Source organism: Pyrus communis, chromosome 2, assembly GCF_963583255.1.
Source record: "Pyrus communis chromosome 2, drPyrComm1.1, whole genome shotgun sequence".
Lineage (NCBI taxonomy): Eukaryota > Viridiplantae > Streptophyta > Magnoliopsida > Rosales > Rosaceae > Pyrus > Pyrus communis.
The window spans coordinates 26,958,902-26,978,562 of record NC_084804.1 but is presented as its reverse complement, the minus strand read 5'-3'; positions in this window follow the sequence as shown (position 1 = coordinate 26,978,562).

Genomic DNA, 19,661 nt, shown 5'->3' with positions numbered 1-19,661 from the left:
AATTCTAAGTGTTGATTTCATTATGTTGCTTACTATCACTTTAAGAACCTTTGTTTATCCTTAACCTTTCTTTGTTAGCCAATACCTTAGCCCTGTTACAACCCTTAGACTTCTATCTTGATTGTCATGTTTCATTAGAAATCCCTGAGGCAATTGTTGGAAGGTTTAGGTTGTGTTTTTTTTTCTTTGTTTTGCTCGAGGACTAGCAAAAGCTAAATGTGGGGGAATTTGATAGGAGCATATTTATGCGACTTTGTTAGCTTATTTCTTTGTATTTACTTACTTAGTTTCTATTTATTATAGTGATTTAGTTTATTTTCGTATTATTGTAGGTTCAATTGGTGAAGATGACAATAAATGGCTAAAAGGGGCAATTTGGAGCAGTTTTGGACTTGGATTGGATAGCATGTGTATGGAGCATAATGGATGGACGTTTTTGGTGACAAATGATGCTAAAAATGTGCTACAAATATGGAAGAATTAAATTAAGGCTTGGAAGACAAGGAATCGGTTGAAAAAAAAGAGGAGATCTTATCCAACCTTATCCTATCTTATCCAGTCTTATCTTATCTTATCCAATATTATCCAAACCTTATCCTATTTAATCCAACATTATCTAAACTCATCTCTAGCTACAAAAGGAGTCCTTATCATGTTTTAACAATGCATATCTGGTTCTAAAAGTCCTGAAATCATGCAAACAATTTAATTCCTTTTCTCCTAGAATTGTGCCGTGCCCTATAAATGCACACGCTTGCCGTAGAACTCATGAGAGAATTTTAGAGAGAAAAATATAGAGAAATAAACAGAAGTGTGCCGCATCTTTGGAAGGAGAGGAGGAGCCAATTCTGCCATCTGGAGGAGGAGCTGAATCTACCATTGCTGGAGTGTCACAGAGTTCTTTCTTTCCTTACTTGATTTCAATGTTTAATTTGGATTGTTTTTATTTAGTTATGTCGAACATGTGTAACTAAATTTCTTTTTAGCTAGAGGTGAATTTGAAGCCATGCACATATGTTTTATATGAATTGATTATATCTAGTTATTGTTTCGTAAAGCATGCATGCGATTTACTTATCTATTTTATTAAGAACTTGTTCTTGTGTGTTGATTAAGGGTGCACACTTAATATGCATGTAGGGATTTGATTCTAGAATATAAGGGAATTTGATAAGAATAATTTGATTGCGTCGCTGAGTCCAATTCAATGAAATTAGGAAAATCTGAGAGTTAATTAGTAGTGCTATTCACGATTAATTTGGGGCATTGTCATTCATGGTTTATAGGAATAATAACTGGAAATCAATTTATTTGCATATGGTTCATGTGTGGAGAAGAATCCTATAGCTAGCCTTTCACCCAATTTTTATTCATACTGTAATTTGTTTGATGCAATTTACTTTAGTTTCTTAAATTCGTCCAAAAACCCCCTTAGTTCTTGTTTGTGTTAGTTTCGTCTAGTTTACAGTTTTTAAGTCCAGTTTGTGTTGATTAGCATCCCTTCTAATCCCCTGCTTAGAACGATCCCTACTTTCTCATACTACAATTATCTAAAAAGGGTTTAATTTGTGTGTTGATAGGAGCATATTTATGCTACTTAGTTATGTTGTTTCCTTGCATTTAGTTAGCTAATTACTACTTATTATAGTGTTTTAAGCTATTTTCATGTGTTTGTAGGTCCTAATGACAAAGTTGGCAAGAAAATGCAATTTTGAGCCTTTTAGAGCAGTTTTGGGCTTATTATGGATAGCTTGCATATGGAGAAAGGTGGATGGACGAATTTGGAGTCAAAAGAGGCTAGGACCATGCAACCAATCTGGAGAAACAAGTTTAAGACAAAGAAGATAAGGAAAGAGCAAGAAACATGGAACATTATCCAACCAACCTTACCTTATCCTTCTCCTACATTGGTGCCGCACCCCTTAGCCCTTGTTCTTCTAGAAATCTGCCGTAATTCCCTTTCTAGAAGACCCTACCTCTCCCTAAATACATGCCGCACCCTTTATCCCTCATAGAAGTCTTAATTTCTGCCACAAAACACAATGTTTCTAGAACCCCTACAAAGGTGGCGCCTCTCCCTCTTCTAGAAGCCCTAAAATCTGCAATTCTTTTCTCCTAGGATTGTGCAATCCTTTTCCTTTCAAATTTTGGTGCACCTTAGTCCTTCTCCCACCTGATTTCTACCAAACCCTAGACCTAATTCTGATTCCTTAGGGTTTTCCATGCACTGTATATATATATATATATATATATATATATATATATATATATATATATATATATATATATATATTGAAGCTTTTCCGCACACCCGTTAGACCCTACACACAGCCATTCATCCTTCCATTCATTGATTCATTCATTCACACCACACCACATACCATATATTCAGAAAAACACCTTTGTCGCAGCCTTAGGGAGAAGAAAGACCTTGTGCCGCAAGCAATCTGCATCCATTGAAGATTTTTAGAGTTCTTTCTTCCCTCATTTCGTTTCCATTTTTATTTTAATTTGCTTTTCAATTGTTATGAACATGTGTAACTAAGTTTTTCTTAGTTAGAGGTGAATTCAAAGCCATGGACATATGTTTTGTATGAATTGATTTCCTCCAGTTTTTGTTTCTTGAATGGTGAATGCAATTTACTTAACTAATTTATTGAGAACTTGTTCTTGTGTGTTGATTAAGGATGCATACTTAATTTGCATGCATGAATTTAATGCTAGGGTATAAGGAAATTTCACCTAATCGTTATGAACTTATATTCACAAGTAGTAAAGGTCACTAGTCATGATTCTGTTAAGTAAATTCTAGGCAAGAGTATTATGCAGTTCATAGTTACGAATGCCTTGTCAATGCTTATGATTTTCAAAAAGCTTAATGATCTTTTATTATATCTCTATTATGCTGTTCATGTAGGGAACTTGATAAGAATAATTTGGTTGTTGATGCGTATTCCATCCAATTCAATGAAACTAGGAAAATCTAAAAGTTAATTTGTGCTTCTCACAATTAATTTGGGGCATTGTCATTCATGGTTTTAAGGGATAATAACTGGAAATCAATTTGTGTTTCATATGTGCATGTGTTAGTTTCTACCACGTCACAGGGTGATACCTACACTCATTGTTAAATTTTTGTTTTTTGATCTTTTGCAATTCATTCAACTTATAGTTGAAAATTAAAATGTACATAGAAGTAAAAAAAGTGTGCAGATAGCATCATCCTTGATAAATTGAACATCATCTCATAGAAAATTAGAAACCTAGCTTCTAATCAGGTCCGTCGAAAATCATCCAGTCCATTAATGGATTGGATGTAAGGCTATCTCCAACCGATCCGGCCAGAGGGCCATAGGGCCGAAAATGGCCCTAAATGACACGAAAATCATTTCCAACCGAAGATTAGGCCAAAGGGCTCGTGGGCCCCACCAAGCCACAATTGGAGAATCGGGTTAACCGGCTGGCCCAAACCAACCAACTAGCCTTGCCTGATCCAGCAATTTGAATCCCAATGGCTACTTACTGAGGGGTGAACGCCAAATAACTGTAATATCATTTTAGGATTGTGGAACTCCAAAGAAAGCATGCCCGATCCATATGTCAAATGACGCAATCGCCTTTAACACAATAATTGGCTCTCTCGATCTTCCGCTAAATCCTCATTGTCATTCGGTGGGACGGTTATTCCACTGCCAATGTATGCAATCTAATGACCCTATCTTGCCCGGAAAGTCATGGTCTTCAGCTTTATGAATGAGACGATCTAGATTCGCTTGATTTAGTTGATGGAGGTACTCCTTTTTGTAAAGCTGAACAATTGTGTGATAGAATTTAGCAAGATTATCAAGGCATGTAGATTCAAACATACCATATGTTTCATCCATCGCATTAACTGGGGAGGCATAGGCCAACATTCGGAGTGTAATAGTAACCTTCTTATTAGGTGAGAAACCAAGGCGGCCTGCTCTGTCCAGTTTCTATCGAAAGTATGGATTGACATGTTAGACATCATGAAGTAAACGCTTGAAGATATAACGCCTCATCTAGAACCAACGTCTGAAATCCTCTTCATTGTACACTAAGTTAGGGTGGAAGTAGTTGTTCATCAGATTCTAATGCGTCATCTCTCTATTTCGTGGCTTGTAACCACGACTAACAATAGAGCTGCCCCATTGAGGTTGTTCTTTAGTTACCTCACACGCCATGACCCCAGCCATGGCTGCCATATTGATAGGAGCATATTTAGGCGACTTACTTAGCTTGTTTTCGTGCATTTATATTGTTAATTCATAGTTGTTTTAGTAGTTTAAGCCATTTTCGTGTGTTTTTAGGTTCGTATGGCTAAGGAAGCAAAAAGGTGCATTTTGGAGCATTTTGGAGCAAAATTGGACTTGGAATGGATAGCCTATGTTTGGAGAAAAAGGAATGGACGAAATTGAAGACCTAATCACAAGAGGATTCCTAATCAAATGAGGAATCCTAGTCAAAGAAGGTTTCCTACTTGAAGTAGGAAAGTTAAGCCAAGGTTTCCTATTTTGGTTTAATCTTTCCTAATCCTTAAAGACTTCATATTTCAGCAATATCAAAGGCTCCTACCTATTCTAGGTCACAAAACAATATCCCTTGCAACCTTAAGTCATCTCGTGTGTCCCCTTTATGTTTCCCTTCCTTGTCGTGCAAGGAAGGGCCTTGTTCCCAATTCTCACTACTTAAACACCTTCCTTTTTCATACCAAACTCAGCCATAACTCACATACCCTTTTATATCCCTAAGTCCTTGCCTAATTTCAGAAAATAAATGACATTCCCTTTCTTACAAACCTTTGCCGCAAGTCACCTTCCTATTCCCTTCAATTTCTGATTTTGTGTTTCCTATTCTTGAAAGATTTAGAGTTAATTTCTTTCCTAAACTAAGAAATAAAGCCTTAGGGTTTTTTTCATCCTTATAAATACCCTTATGCCGCACCTTTAGAGGCTAATCTCTTCCACACAACCTGGCTCCATTCACAGAAAATCCCATCATTTGCCGCAGCATTCCATTCAACTTCCCACCATTCCTCTACTTCAAAACCTCCATCCAAACCTCCCTACACCACCACTAAGCCTTGCCGCACCACCATACCTCCATAAACCCATCTAAAACCCAGAAAATCATCCACAAAACCACCCTAGTAGTTTGTGCCGTGACTTAGCAAGGAGAAGGAGAAGGAAGACGAAGCCTTGGACGTTTATGCATTCAAGTTGGAGTGTTGGAACATTTTTAGGTGTAATCTATCTTTTATTTTCAATGTTTAATTCTCTTTTCCTTTGTTTTGTTATGAACATGAGAGGCTAAACTCGTTTTAGCCTAGGGATGCTTTAAAGCCATGATTATATTTATAATATGAGTTGATAAATTCCAGTTGTGATTTCATAAATTGTGAATGCAATTTACTTAACCGTTTGATGGATAACTTATTCTTGTATGTTGATTAGGGAGGCCTACTTAATTTGCATGCTTGAATTTGGTGCTGGAATATAAGGGTGTTTCACATAATCGTTACAAACTTATATTCACAAGTAGTTACGGTTGTTTTCACAATCATGTTAAGTAAATTCCTAGCATGAGTATCATGATGTCATAGTTACAAGTGCTTTGGCAATACTTATGATTTCCATTGAACGTAATGATCTTTGATTGTATCTCTATTATGATGTCATGTAGGGGACTTTTGAAGAATGCTTTGGGTTGTCGTATGATGTCATCCAATCCAATAACTTAAGGGAAATCTAAGGGTTAATTAGTGATGTCACGGTTAATCTGGGGTATTAAGGTTCATGGTTTATCGGAAAAGCAACTGGAAATCAACTTATGTTTGAATGTATCATGTGTGGAGAAGTATCCCTTGGCTAGTTCATCATCCATTGGTTTTTCTTAAATTCGTCCAAAATCTGTTTTCAAGTTTTAAGTTACTTGTTTTCTTTTAAATTCGTCCAAACTCAAACCCCTCTTTTCTTACTTGTTCTAAATCTGTCCAAAAGTGTCTTTCTAAGTCTTTTGAGTCAAAACTAGTGTATTTTCGTCCAAATTGAGTCTTAGAGTCTAAATTAAGTCTTTTTTATTGTTTTGAGTTGTTTTGAGTCTTTAAAGATTGTTTTGAGTCATACAAGTTTAGTTAGAGTCTTTCAAGTGTGTTTAAGTGTTTTAAATCTTATTTTTACATCTTTGAGTCGATTTTCATTAGATTAGCAATCCCTCCTAATCCCTGGCCTAGAACGATCCCTACTTATATCTATACTACAATTGTCAAAAAGAGGGTTTAATTTGAGTGTTATTATATATCGCATCACATATATGATGCATTGCACCATGCTTCATTTTCTTCATCAGACTCCTCATCTTCTTGTCTCATCTATGCCCATTTATCTTCTAATTCAGAATTGGATGAGGACCCCCAATTGGAAGCCAAAAAGGATCCAAAGTTGGAATTCATTGCAAACTTGAATTAAAAGAGATATTGGAGAGGGCAGAGCTGAAGGTGTGTGAATTATAGGCCAATATCCACCTTATTTATGGACATTGGAAGCTGAAGATAAGATGTGCCACGCAGATAAAAATCCTATTTAAAATTCCCACAACCTACATCTCGACACATTGATAGGAGCATATTTATGCAACTTTGTTAGCCTATTTCCTTGTATTTAGTGAGTTAGTTTCTATTTATTATAGTGATTTAAGCTATTTTCGTGTCTTTGTAGGTTCAATTGGCTAAAGTGGCTAGAAAAGGCAATTTGGAGCATTTTAGAGCAGTTTTGGGGCTTGGAATGGATAGCAAATGCATGGAGCAAGGTGGATGGACGAAATTGAAGTTCAAGAAGGGCTACGAATATGCTAATAAGATGGAAGAATTAATTCAAGGCAAAGAAGATTTGGAGCTCAACAAAGAAAGAAGGAAACATGAGCCAAACTACCTTATTTTGTCTTAGCCAATCCTAATCCTTCACTACTTTAGTTCCAACTACTAGGGGGATTCCTAATTATATTGGGACACCTAAATATATGCTTCTGGAAGCCTTAATCTTATTCCTAAAGGGATGCTGCACCTTGTCTTTCTAGAAGATCTTTTCTTGCCGCAAATCCCTTTCCCTTTCTCTCTAGGTCCTGCCGCATATCTCTTTTCCTTTTCCTCTTGGATTCTAACATTTATTTACCCTTTTTCCTTGAAAATTTGGAGTGCAAATCTTTATTAATTAATTAATGCCTTGCCCTTTTGATGCGAGGTTTATACGCACACAAATTAAACCCTCTTTTTATCAATTGTAGTATAAGTATAAGTAGGGATCGTTCTGGACCGGGGATTAGGAGGGATTGCAAATCTCTTGGAAACTAACTCAAAAACGTAAAATAAAGTTTAAAACACTATACTAGACTCAAAGAATTCAAAAATACTTTAAAACATAAACTAAACAGATTCTAAGCACTAAAGAACAAGAAAGTAAAGGGGGGGTTTGATTTGACGAAATTAACTAAATTGCACAAATTGTAATTAAAGGCAAAACGTAAATATAAATATGATGAAAATATGGATGATGGAATAGCCAAGGGGTTCTTCTCCACACATGTTACACTTGCATACAAGATTGATTCTCAGTTGGTCTTTCGATAAATTATGAAACTCAACACTCCGGGTTAATTAGGTCCGCTTAAATTAACCGTCAAGTTTTCCTTAAGTTAATGAATTGGATGGGTTAGCGCAACGCAATTCACAACATTCTCCAAAAGTCCGTTACGTGAATAGCACAATAAAGATACAATCAAAGATCATTAAGCATCATGAAAACTATAAGTGTTGACAAGGCATTCATTACTATGATGAGCATGAAACTCGTGCCAAGAATTCATTTAACGCGATTGTTTATAAGCAACCTCCACTACTTGTGAATATAAGTTCATAACGATTAGGTGAAACTCACTTATATTCTAGCGTCATATTCATGCATGAAAATTAAGCGCGCATTCTTAATAAACATACATAAATAAGTTATCAATCAAACGGTTAAACAAATTGAATCAACAACTTATGAAATTCCAACGAAAGTTAATCAATTCATATTGCAAATATAAACATAGTTTCGAATCACCCCCTAGCTAAAGGGGGGTTTATTTCCTCATAACTTTGAAATTAAAGAAACACCTAAACATTCCAATAACTCAAACTTGAATTGTATGAACGTTTAGGCATTCTTCTCTTCCATTCCTCATACGTACAAAACAAAGAGAATTGAATTTAAACTTTGAAATCAAAGAAACACCTAAACATTCCAACAACTCAAACTTGAATTGTATGAACGTTTAGGCCCTCTTATCTTCCTCGTTGTTGTAGCACAAGGTCTAAGGTGAGGTTTGGGGAATTATGGAAATGGATGAGGAATGGTGGAAGGGGGACTCACGGTTTTGGATTCTAAGGGGAAGTGTTTGTGTTAGTTGTGGTGTGAGAAATGGAGAGATGGAGTGGGGAGTGAATGAATGACAAATGAATGAAGTGTGTGTGGTTTATATAGGGAGAGAATGGGTGAGAATGTGGCTGCAATGCATGTGAAAAACAGCTAGGAAAGTGGGTGGAAAGCTGGAATTGCACAAGGGGAATGCTGGAAAGCCAAGGGAACCCACGGCATTGAAGGTTTTGGTGCATGTGTTGGCTGATTTGTTTGTTGGGAAAAGCTTGTGAAAGCATGTGAATGTTGTTTATGTGAAGTGTGTGTGAATGCATGTGGATTAAAGAGTGAATGATGGCTGAAATAATGATGGAAAATAGCTAGGAAAAGTATGGAATGCATGTGAAATGTAAAGGGAAAAACTAGAAATGGGAATGAAGGCCACGGTATTGAGTTGGGAAATGAATGATTAAATGTGCATGTGGGTGAATGTGAAGGGAATGCATGTGTTGATTGATTTGTGGTGCAATGATGAAAGGCAAAGTGGAAGAATGTGGATGAAATGGTTGAGGAATTATGCACGGCAATGGGTTGATTTTTGATGATTTAAAATGTTGATGCATGATGAAGAGTTAATAAATAATGCATGTAGGGTTAGCTAGGTTGTGTGATGATGAGTGTATGTGACATTGTTTTGTGACAAAGAATGGATAGGGTGAATGATTATGTGGCTACATGTTTGAATGATTAAAGTGCATGTGGGTTGATTGAATGAATGCAAAGTGAATGATTAATGAAATGGGAAAGCATGACCAAGGTGGAAATGCATGTGAAATGTTGGAAAGGGATTGGGAATGCACGGCTTTGGGGAAAGAATGAATGGATGTGCAAATGTGTTTTAATTAATGAAAGTGTTTGGAGAATGAATGCAATGATGAAGAGTGAATAAAGAATGCATGTAGGGTTAGCTAGGTTGGCTTTGTTTGGGTGCATGTGTGTTAATGGTGGTTTTGCATGTGAATTGATGGATTGTTTTTTATGGAATGGATGGTTCTTTGCATGGCTATAAGGGAGAGAATAAGAGAGAATGGGCTAGGCCCTTTGTTTTATGTCCAAAGTGAATACAAGGCCTTCAAATTCGTCCATCCTTTTGGCTCCATGGATAAGCTATCCAATCCATGCCCAAAAATGCTCCAAATGGCCTCAAAATGCACTTTCTTGCTCCCTAGGCCCTTAGAACCTGAAAACACACAAAAGAAGCATAAAGGACTAAAATAACTAGAGAAACATAACGTAAATGCACGAGAACAAGCCATTTAAGTCGCATGAATATGCTCCTATCAAATACCCCCCCACTTATCTTTTGCTAGTCCTCGAGCAAAACAGAAAGAAAAACAAAACAAAACCAAACGAAACAAAACAAGTAAAACACAACCTAAACCTTCCAACAACCGTCTTAGGGATTTCCAATGCACATGACACGTTAAAAATCATCATTCCCACAGATTTTAGTCATCTTCACACTTAAGTACATTCTTAATCATAGTCACCATATACTAGTTCACAATTAAGCATTTAAAACCATGTTTTGAATGTAGTAACATGCCTTAGAGAATTTGCTCAATTCCTTACAAGATATGCACTCGAATTTCACTCAGATTTTCTAACTACACACCCTAATCTAGTCATATGTGAGAAGATTGATGTAAACATGAAAACGAACACTCACATATATGTATCACAAAGAACGCAATTTCTGGAGTTAATAAGCATGTTTAGATATGATCTCATGAATGGAATGCTACTACTTAGATGCGAGAACCAGTGACACCATAAGCTCATACCAAGTTCAAACTCCACAAATTGAAATACACAACACTCAAGATAGAAGTCAAGGGTTGTAACGGGGCTTGGGGTATGTGGATAAAGAAGGGATATGGAAAACAAAGGTTCTTAAAGAAATAGTGAGCAAAGCATTTTAATCAACTTAGAATTCACTTTTGAATGAAAACTCAACTTTTGAACAAAAAGGGAGAATTTAGACAATTTACGCCCAGAATTGGTGTTTTGGAACCTTTCTTCAATCACTTATTCTTTTCTCTTTTTTTTTTTTTTTTTTTTTTTTTTTTTTTTTTTGAATCTCAAAACAAAAACACTTAAACATTCTCTCCCCCACACTTATTTTCTTTCATAATGTAACTCAAAAGGAATTCAATTAAGTCATGCTCACTATCTTTTAAGAACAAGGGTAAGGACGGTCATATTCTAGGTTAGGTGAAGATAAAGTGGGTAAACAAAGAACATGTGTTAACATGGCTCAACGGGGGTAAAACTTACAACATATACGAAATATGGGAAGCGAGGCTATTTGGCTATGGTGGCAACTACACAACTTCATCTTGATATATGTTATGCAAATCAATAACATGCTTTGAATGAAATGGGCATGAGTTCTAGCATTTGGAACTATATGATGAAACGCCTTCTAAGTAGTAACCAAGCAAAGAATAATGAGATCATGCAACGATTTTAGAAAACAAGAAATCACAGATTATACTCTCCAAAGAACGTTATAGGCTCAAGTCTCTCAGGGTTGTAGCATTTGTTTGAGTTCCTTCCTTCAGGCATGTTACAAAAACTAAATTTTCTTTTATGATTGCATGTGAAGTTATACATTATAACCATAACCAAGCATATACCAAGAGTAAATCAAACTTTTCTCTATGTTAATAACTCTTTTTAACAGTCATGCAATTACAAACCAAATCCTTATCATTGTGTTGGAAGGTATCCTAAGACACAAACACACACACAAAAACAACTTTAAAACAACTCTTTTTGGGTTTTTCAAAACAATTTTTCAAATTTTTATGGGATTTTCGAATTTTTAAGACAAAACACACTAAAACAGTTTTAAAACAGTGAGAAACAACATGTGAAGTGATAGGTGATAAAATCCAACGAATTTGCATCAAATATACTTAGTTACCCCCCCCACACTTAAATCAAACATTGTCCTCAATGTTTTAAGCATAGATTCACACAAAGCATAAGTAAATACACAAAAAGCACTTAAACATACTAAACATGGCATAATGTAATTAACAAAGAGAAGAGTTTTAGAGACGCAAATCTGGTTATAGAGTGTAAATTCCATCTTCTCTTTGTTGATTGCATTGAGGCTTGATCTTGATGATTCCACAGGCTTACTCTCGAACTGGTTTCCGCCCATCATTGATTTTCCTTTGTGCTACTGGGCTGGAGGATTCTTTTGGTCTTCCCCGAAGGTCTGAGCTTACCCCTTTGGTCTGTTTCTTTGTTCAATCTTTCCAATTCGTAATGAAAAGGGTTGGAGAATAACTCAGCCTAAGCTTGTCTCCACATGCTTCAATGTATCATTTTCACTTGCCTTACTCGCTCCCCTTTGCAGAAGTGGTCCCTTCTCTGGAAGTGTATCAACCGTTGAAGATGACTACTCGAGAGCAACGCTAGGTAAGCAATCAGGAATAGATTCCAGGAAGTTGGCTCCAGATCGGAAGACTGACTCCAAGTGCCGGCTGATTGCTTCTTTTACTTTGCCATGCGAGTAAGAACAAGGACAAAGAAAAAGACAGGGAAAAAGCATGATATGAGATACTTTTGCTTTTGACCTTGATGATATGAGATACCTTTGCTTTTGAAGAAGCGGTGAATGAATCAGCACATGTATTTGTTGTGCTGTTTCCTCCTGGGTCATATGTACTCCAGGCATCTGGTATCATCTTTGGGGAAGAAGAAAGAATTGAGTCTTTCGAAAGGCTTTGCTGGGAGTGCGCCCTCAGAGGTGAGGGAGAGTTGGGCATTTTCTTCAGGTTTGCCCTGCCATAAAAGACGAAGGTCGACATATATAGAGATAATATCAAGTGGTGGTACTTTTTACCTTTGTCGACAAACGTTTTGATCCCGCAACTCCGGCTTTTTGAAATAGTGGCGCCTCTTCGATCTTTGAATTCGCCTCTTCGATTTCTGAGCAGGCGCCCCTTCGATTTCTGAACGACGCCCCTTCGCTTTCTGAACAACGCCCCTTCGCTTTCTGAACGACACGTGGTAGTGCAGATGCGGCTCCTTTTGACAAAGCTGCACGCGTTTTCTGAAAAGCAGAGAAAGCGTCGCCGAACTTTGCGCTTGTCGGCTAAAGATGTGTAGTTGCGATGATGGCCTCCACGTGTTTTCAGCTTTGTCAGAAATCTTTTGCCAAAGTTGAACGCGTCTTCTGAAAAGCCGAGAACGCGTCGCCTAAATTACGCCGGAAATTCCGGCTCTTTGAATCGGTGGACGCGTCGCCTTGGCATTTTATAGAGCTATCGATCACCGCCAATATACACACTCTGAAGATTTCCCATTCCTGAAACTCGACTTCGGCCCTTTGTGAAATTTTTAACTCCATCCACCCCTTCTCTTTGAACACTTTTGAAAAAAATGGCAAACTCATCGAACCTTAGCTTAGATTTGAGTCTCAGCAGCGATCCGGTTGCGCCCCGTCAAGGTAATGTATGGCGCCCTTCTTTTTTATCTTCTAACGGTCCTCTTTCAGGTGAAGACTCTGTGATGCAGGACGCCACAACAGCTACAATAGTAGCTAAAAACCTCCTCACTCCAAAAGATAGTAGGCTGCTGTCAGGACGGTCCGATGAGTTGGCCGTTCAAGAGTCCCTCGCACTTAGTGTTCAGTGTGCGAGCTCTGTGTCCAACATGGGCCTACGCCTGCTTGCCCGCTCCCGTCAGGTGGAATCGTTGATGGCAGAGGTGGAAAGACTTAAGCAAGAGATCCAGCAGCTTAAGTACGAGAATAGAAGTTTGCATGTGCTTGCAAATAACTATTCGTCGGGGATGAAGAGGAAGCTTGATGAGCTGCAAGAATCTGAGGGTCGAATTCACAGTGACCGTCAAAGGCTTGCGTCTTATCTCCAGAGGCACCTTTTTCCTGGGTCATCCAGCGCTTGGCCAAGTATTGAGGCCTGGAATGCTCTAGCTCCGATGCCTCCCGCTCCGATGGCTTCCGCTCCGATGCCTCCCGCTTCTATGCCTCCCGCTTCTGCGCCTTCCGCTTCTGCGCCTCGTAGTGGGGCTTCACGTAAACAACCTTTGTGAAGCTCCACCTTTCTCCATGTTTAGTATCTTTCTTTCAAATTTTTTTTTTTTTTTTTTTTTTTTTTTTTATTAACATAAATAAAATCAAACGGCATGGAATTTATCTTTGAATGGGCGGTGATACTTGAAATGATCCGGTAATAGTTTAAATTCCATTTTGGGTGCCTGAATCATTAACCACATGTTAGTATAAAAGAAAATTGAAATTCGGGGAGGCGGCTTACCTGTGTGCTCCAAAATGAACTCCAGAATAAACACCCCTTCGAAAGTTATGACTTGTCCCGTGTCATAAAATCCAACTTCCTTGGGAATTGTGGTTTCAAATTTGTCCTCTTTGATGCCTTCTACATCTTCTCCAGCCACTACCTTCTCTTGAATCATTCTTCTTGGTGTACAAAGTCCTTTGAAGAATTCAACACCATCTAAAACTTGCTGTGTTGCACCAAGAATTTGAATAGCATTTTGCACCTTTGGGAAGGCTTCCACGATGTCCTTTTTACTCTCTTCTTGGTTGGGAATCAAAAACCTGCTAGGAAAAGGGACATTGGGTGGAATAACATCAAAATAACATGAAATTGGGACGTCCTTACTGGTGGTGGGTGGTTTAGAGGGCTTAGGGGGCTGCGGCAAGGGTTGTTCTACCCTTGCCGTGTGCATGTCTTCTTCCTCCTCCTCAATTAGCAGCTCTTCATCCACTTCTAGGCTATGTTTGGACATTTTTAGGTCAGCTCCAACCTCCATAGCACTTCCCAAAGTGATAGCATTATGGATTTCAAAATCTTGCTTCGAGTTTTCAATAGTTGAGTTGGAAAGTTCACTTTGCTCTTGAATTTGTTTCATGAACTCCATAATCTGCCCAAATTGCTCGTCCAATTTACCCAACTTCTTGTCTTGATTTTGTTCGTCCTGCGTCAAAGAGGTTAGTAATTTAGAAGTAAGATTTGCCAATTGAGCTTGAATGCTAGCAAAATCCATATCTTACTTCTCTAGTACCTAAAAAGAAAGAGAACTAAATCAAAAATCAAAAGTAACAACAAACAAAGAAAACAACACTAAGTTAGAAACTAAAACGAAAACAACTAAACCAAAAAAAAAGAAAAGAACTAAGGGATTAGCAAAGTTGCTAATCCCCGGCAACGGCGCCAAAATTTGATGCGAGGTTTATACGCACACAAATTAAACCCTCTTTTTATCAATTGTAGTATAAGTATAAGTAGGGATCGTTCTGGACCGGGGATTAGGAGGGATTGCAAATCTCTTGGAAACTAACTCAAAAACGTAAAATAAAGTTTAAAACACTATACTAGACTCAAAGAATTCAAAAATACTTTAAAACATAAACTAAACAGATTCTAAGCACTAAAGAACAAGAAAGTAAAGGGGGGGTTTGATTTGACGAAATTAACTAAATTGCACAAATTGTAATTAAAGGCAAAACGTAAATATAAATATGATGAAAATATGGATGATGGAATAGCCAAGGGGTTCTTCTCCACACATGTTACACTTGCATACAAGATTGATTCTCAGTTGGTCTTTCGATAAATTATGAAACTCAACACTCCGGGTTAATTAGGTCCGCTTAAATTAACCGTCAAGTTTTCCTTAAGTTAATGAATTGGATGGGTTAGCGCAACGCAATTCACAACATTCTCCAAAAGTCCGTTACGTGAATAGCACAATAAAGATACAATCAAAGATCATTAAGCATCATGAAAACTATAAGTGTTGACAAGGCATTCATTACTATGATGAGCATGAAACTCGTGCCAAGAATTCATTTAACGCGATTGTTTATAAGCAACCTCCACTACTTGTGAATATAAGTTCATAACGATTAGGTGAAACTCACTTATATTCTAGCGTCATATTCATGCATGAAAATTAAGCGCGCATTCTTAATAAACATACATAAATAAGTTATCAATCAAACGGTTAAACAAATTGAATCAACAACTTATGAAATTCCAACGAAAGTTAATCAATTCATATTGCAAATATAAACATAGTTTCGAATCACCCCCTAGCTAAAGGGGGGTTTATTTCCTCATAACTTTGAAATTAAAGAAACACCTAAACATTCCAATAACTCAAACTTGAATTGTATGAACGTTTAGGCATTCTTCTCTTCCATTCCTCATACGTACAAAACAAAGAGAATTGAATTTAAACTTTGAAATCAAAGAAACACCTAAACATTCCAACAACTCAAACTTGAATTGTATGAACGTTTAGGCCCTCTTATCTTCCTCGTTGTTGTAGCACAAGGTCTAAGGTGAGGTTTGGGGAATTATGGAAATGGATGAGGAATGGTGGAAGGGGGACTCACGGTTTTGGATTCTAAGGGGAAGTGTTTGTGTTAGTTGTGGTGTGAGAAATGGAGAGATGGAGTGGGGAGTGAATGAATGACAAATGAATGAAGTGTGTGTGGTTTATATAGGGAGAGAATGGGTGAGAATGTGGCTGCAATGCATGTGAAAAACAGCTAGGAAAGTGGGTGGAAAGCTGGAATTGCACAAGGGGAATGCTGGAAAGCCAAGGGAACCCACGGCATTGAAGGTTTTGGTGCATGTGTTGGCTGATTTGTTTGTTGGGAAAAGCTTGTGAAAGCATGTGAATGTTGTTTATGTGAAGTGTGTGTGAATGCATGTGGATTAAAGAGTGAATGATGGCTGAAATAATGATGGAAAATAGCTAGGAAAAGTATGGAATGCATGTGAAATGTAAAGGGAAAAACTAGAAATGGGAATGAAGGCCACGGTATTGAGTTGGGAAATGAATGATTAAATGTGCATGTGGGTGAATGTGAAGGGAATGCATGTGTTGATTGATTTGTGGTGCAATGATGAAAGGCAAAGTGGAAGAATGTGGATGAAATGGTTGAGGAATTATGCACGGCAATGGGTTGATTTTTGATGATTTAAAATGTTGATGCATGATGAAGAGTTAATAAATAATGCATGTAGGGTTAGCTAGGTTGTGTGATGATGAGTGTATGTGACATTGTTTTGTGACAAAGAATGGATAGGGTGAATGATTATGTGGCTACATGTTTGAATGATTAAAGTGCATGTGGGTTGATTGAATGAATGCAAAGTGAATGATTAATGAAATGGGAAAGCATGACCAAGGTGGAAATGCATGTGAAATGTTGGAAAGGGATTGGGAATGCACGGCTTTGGGGAAAGAATGAATGGATGTGCAAATGTGTTTTAATTAATGAAAGTGTTTGGAGAATGAATGCAATGATGAAGAGTGAATAAAGAATGCATGTAGGGTTAGCTAGGTTGGCTTTGTTTGGGTGCATGTGTGTTAATGGTGGTTTTGCATGTGAATTGATGGATTGTTTTTTATGGAATGGATGGTTCTTTGCATGGCTATAAGGGAGAGAATAAGAGAGAATGGGCTAGGCCCTTTGTTTTATGTCCAAAGTGAATACAAGGCCTTCAAATTCGTCCATCCTTTTGGCTCCATGGATAAGCTATCCAATCCATGCCCAAAAATGCTCCAAATGGCCTCAAAATGCACTTTCTTGCTCCCTAGGCCCTTAGAACCTGAAAACACACAAAAGAAGCATAAAGGACTAAAATAACTAGAGAAACATAACGTAAATGCACGAGAACAAGCCATTTAAGTCGCATGAATATGCTCCTATCACCTTTCCCTTTATTTTTATGTTTTTTGCCTCACAAAAGGGAGGGGGGACCATTCACCATAATTCACAACACTCATCCATCTCTCACCATAACCCAATTTCATACACAAACACCCTTGTGCCGCAGCCTTGCAATGAGAAAGGAGAGGAGACCCTAGGAGCCGTGCCTGCCATTCAAGTTTGGATAGTTAGAACGTTCTTAGGTGTATTCTATCTTTTGTTTTCAATGTTTGATTTAAGTTATCTTTGTTTGATTGTGAACATGAGGAACTAAACTCATTTTGGCCAGAGGAGAATTCAAAGCCATGAATATATATGTGATATGAATTGATTTCATCCAATTATTGTTTCGTAAAACATGAATATGATTTGCTTAATTGCTTGATTGATAACTTATTCTTGTATGTTGATTAAGGATGCACACTTAGTTTGCATGCATGAATTTGATGCTAAAATATAAGGGATTTTCACCTAATCATTATGAACTTATATTTGCAAGTAGTGGAGGTCGCTAGTCACGATTGTGTTAAGTAAATTCCTGGCAAGAGTATCATGCTTTTCATAGTTACGAATGTCATGTCAATGCTTATGATTTCCATAGAACTTAATGATCTTTGATATGTATATCTATCATGTTGTTCATATAGGGAACTTGATAAGAATAATTTGATTGCGTCGCTGAGTCCAATTCAATGAAATTAGGGAAATCTGATGGTTAATTTGTGCAGTTCACGATTAACTTGGGGCATTGTCATTCATGGTTTATTGGAATAATAATTGGAAATCGATTTGTATGCATATGTGTCATGTGTGGAGAAGAACCTTCTAGCTAGCCTATCACCCATTAATTCAACCAAATTCGTGTCAGGTTACTTTGTTTTTGCAATTTGTTTGTTTAAGTTTTAAATTCATCAAAACCAACCCCCCCTTTAATATTTAGTGTTTACTTAGTTAGAACCTGATTGAATTTGTTTCTTTTAGTGTTTTGAGTCAACGTTAAAGCAAAATTCGTCCAAAAGCACTCTTAGTTTCTGTTTTGAGTCAATTTGCTTGTTTTGTGCTGTTTTGAGTCATTAGAGTCTAGTTTTCTGTTTTTGAGTCTGGTTTAGTGTTTTAGATAATAAAATTGACTCGATTAGGATCCCTTCTAATCCCCAGCCTATAATGATCCCTACTTATTCATACTACAACTACATAAAAAGGGTTTAATTTTGTGTGCTATTTTATATCACATCACATGTGACACTCGAAATCCTATCCAAAAAATTATTGAGATTACATATCGATAAGAAATCTGCAGAGTTATTCACAAATCGACACGTGACCCCGGCTTATAACGATCCCTACTTATTCATACTACAACTACATAAAAAGGGTTTAAGTTTGTGTGCTATTTTATATCACATCACACATGACACACGAAATCCTATCCAAAAAATTATTGAGTTTATATATCGACAAGAAATTTGTAGAGTTATTCACAAATCGACACGTGACACTTGAAGCTCGAGATGTAAAATTATTGAGATTCCTTATCGAAAAGAAATCTGGAAAGTTACTCACAGATCAACACGTGGCACTCGAAATCCGAGACGTAAAATTATTGAGATTCCTTATCGACAAGAAATCTACCAAGTTACTCACAGATCGACACATGGCAATTGAAATCCTAGACGTAAAATTATTGAGATTCCAACTTGAAAAATTATTGACATTCCATCTCGAAAAATTATTGAGGGAGCTTAATTTAAGTAACCATATTAATTCAATTAAAATAATAAATTATATTTGTCCTTATTGCCCTTTGGCCCCCTCGGTTACAGATGGTTTTTTGTCATAGGGTTGTGTTTAGCCTATGGTCATTTGACCCCTCGGTTGGAGAAGGTAAGGAATATGACTTGGCACTGTTCATTAAAATATTAATTTCTTGGAGGGCTATAGGCCTAAAATAAGCCATCTAGCCCTCATTCGGTTGGAGATGGCCTAAGTTTCTTACATGGGACTTTGTTTGGCCCAAATTCCTCCACCTTCTTATCCTTTTTTCTCCTCTGCTATGTCTCTTGATTTGTATGGCTTTTCCAATCCTCAAATGCACTCTTTCTCTAGCTACAAAACCCAAACCCCTCTTCCTTTCCCATTTATCCTCATTTTCTCCACCGTATGACCAAACTCCATCACAAACCAAGACCCTAATCTCTGACGTCGTCTCTAGCCTAACCCACTAGGGCTCTAAATCCTAATGGAGCTACCTCCACTCTCTCTACCTCAACGGATTCAACCCATATGACTTTTCCCAAATTACCCTTAATATAAAAAACAATCTTGGTCTTGTCCTCGCCTTCTTCCTCTGGATCCAATGCAAGTTTCTTTGCAACCACAACCTCTTATTTCACTCCACCATTATCGACATCTGCGCCTAAGCCCAACTCCGGTCCCAAGCTTACGACCTTATTTGAGCCGTC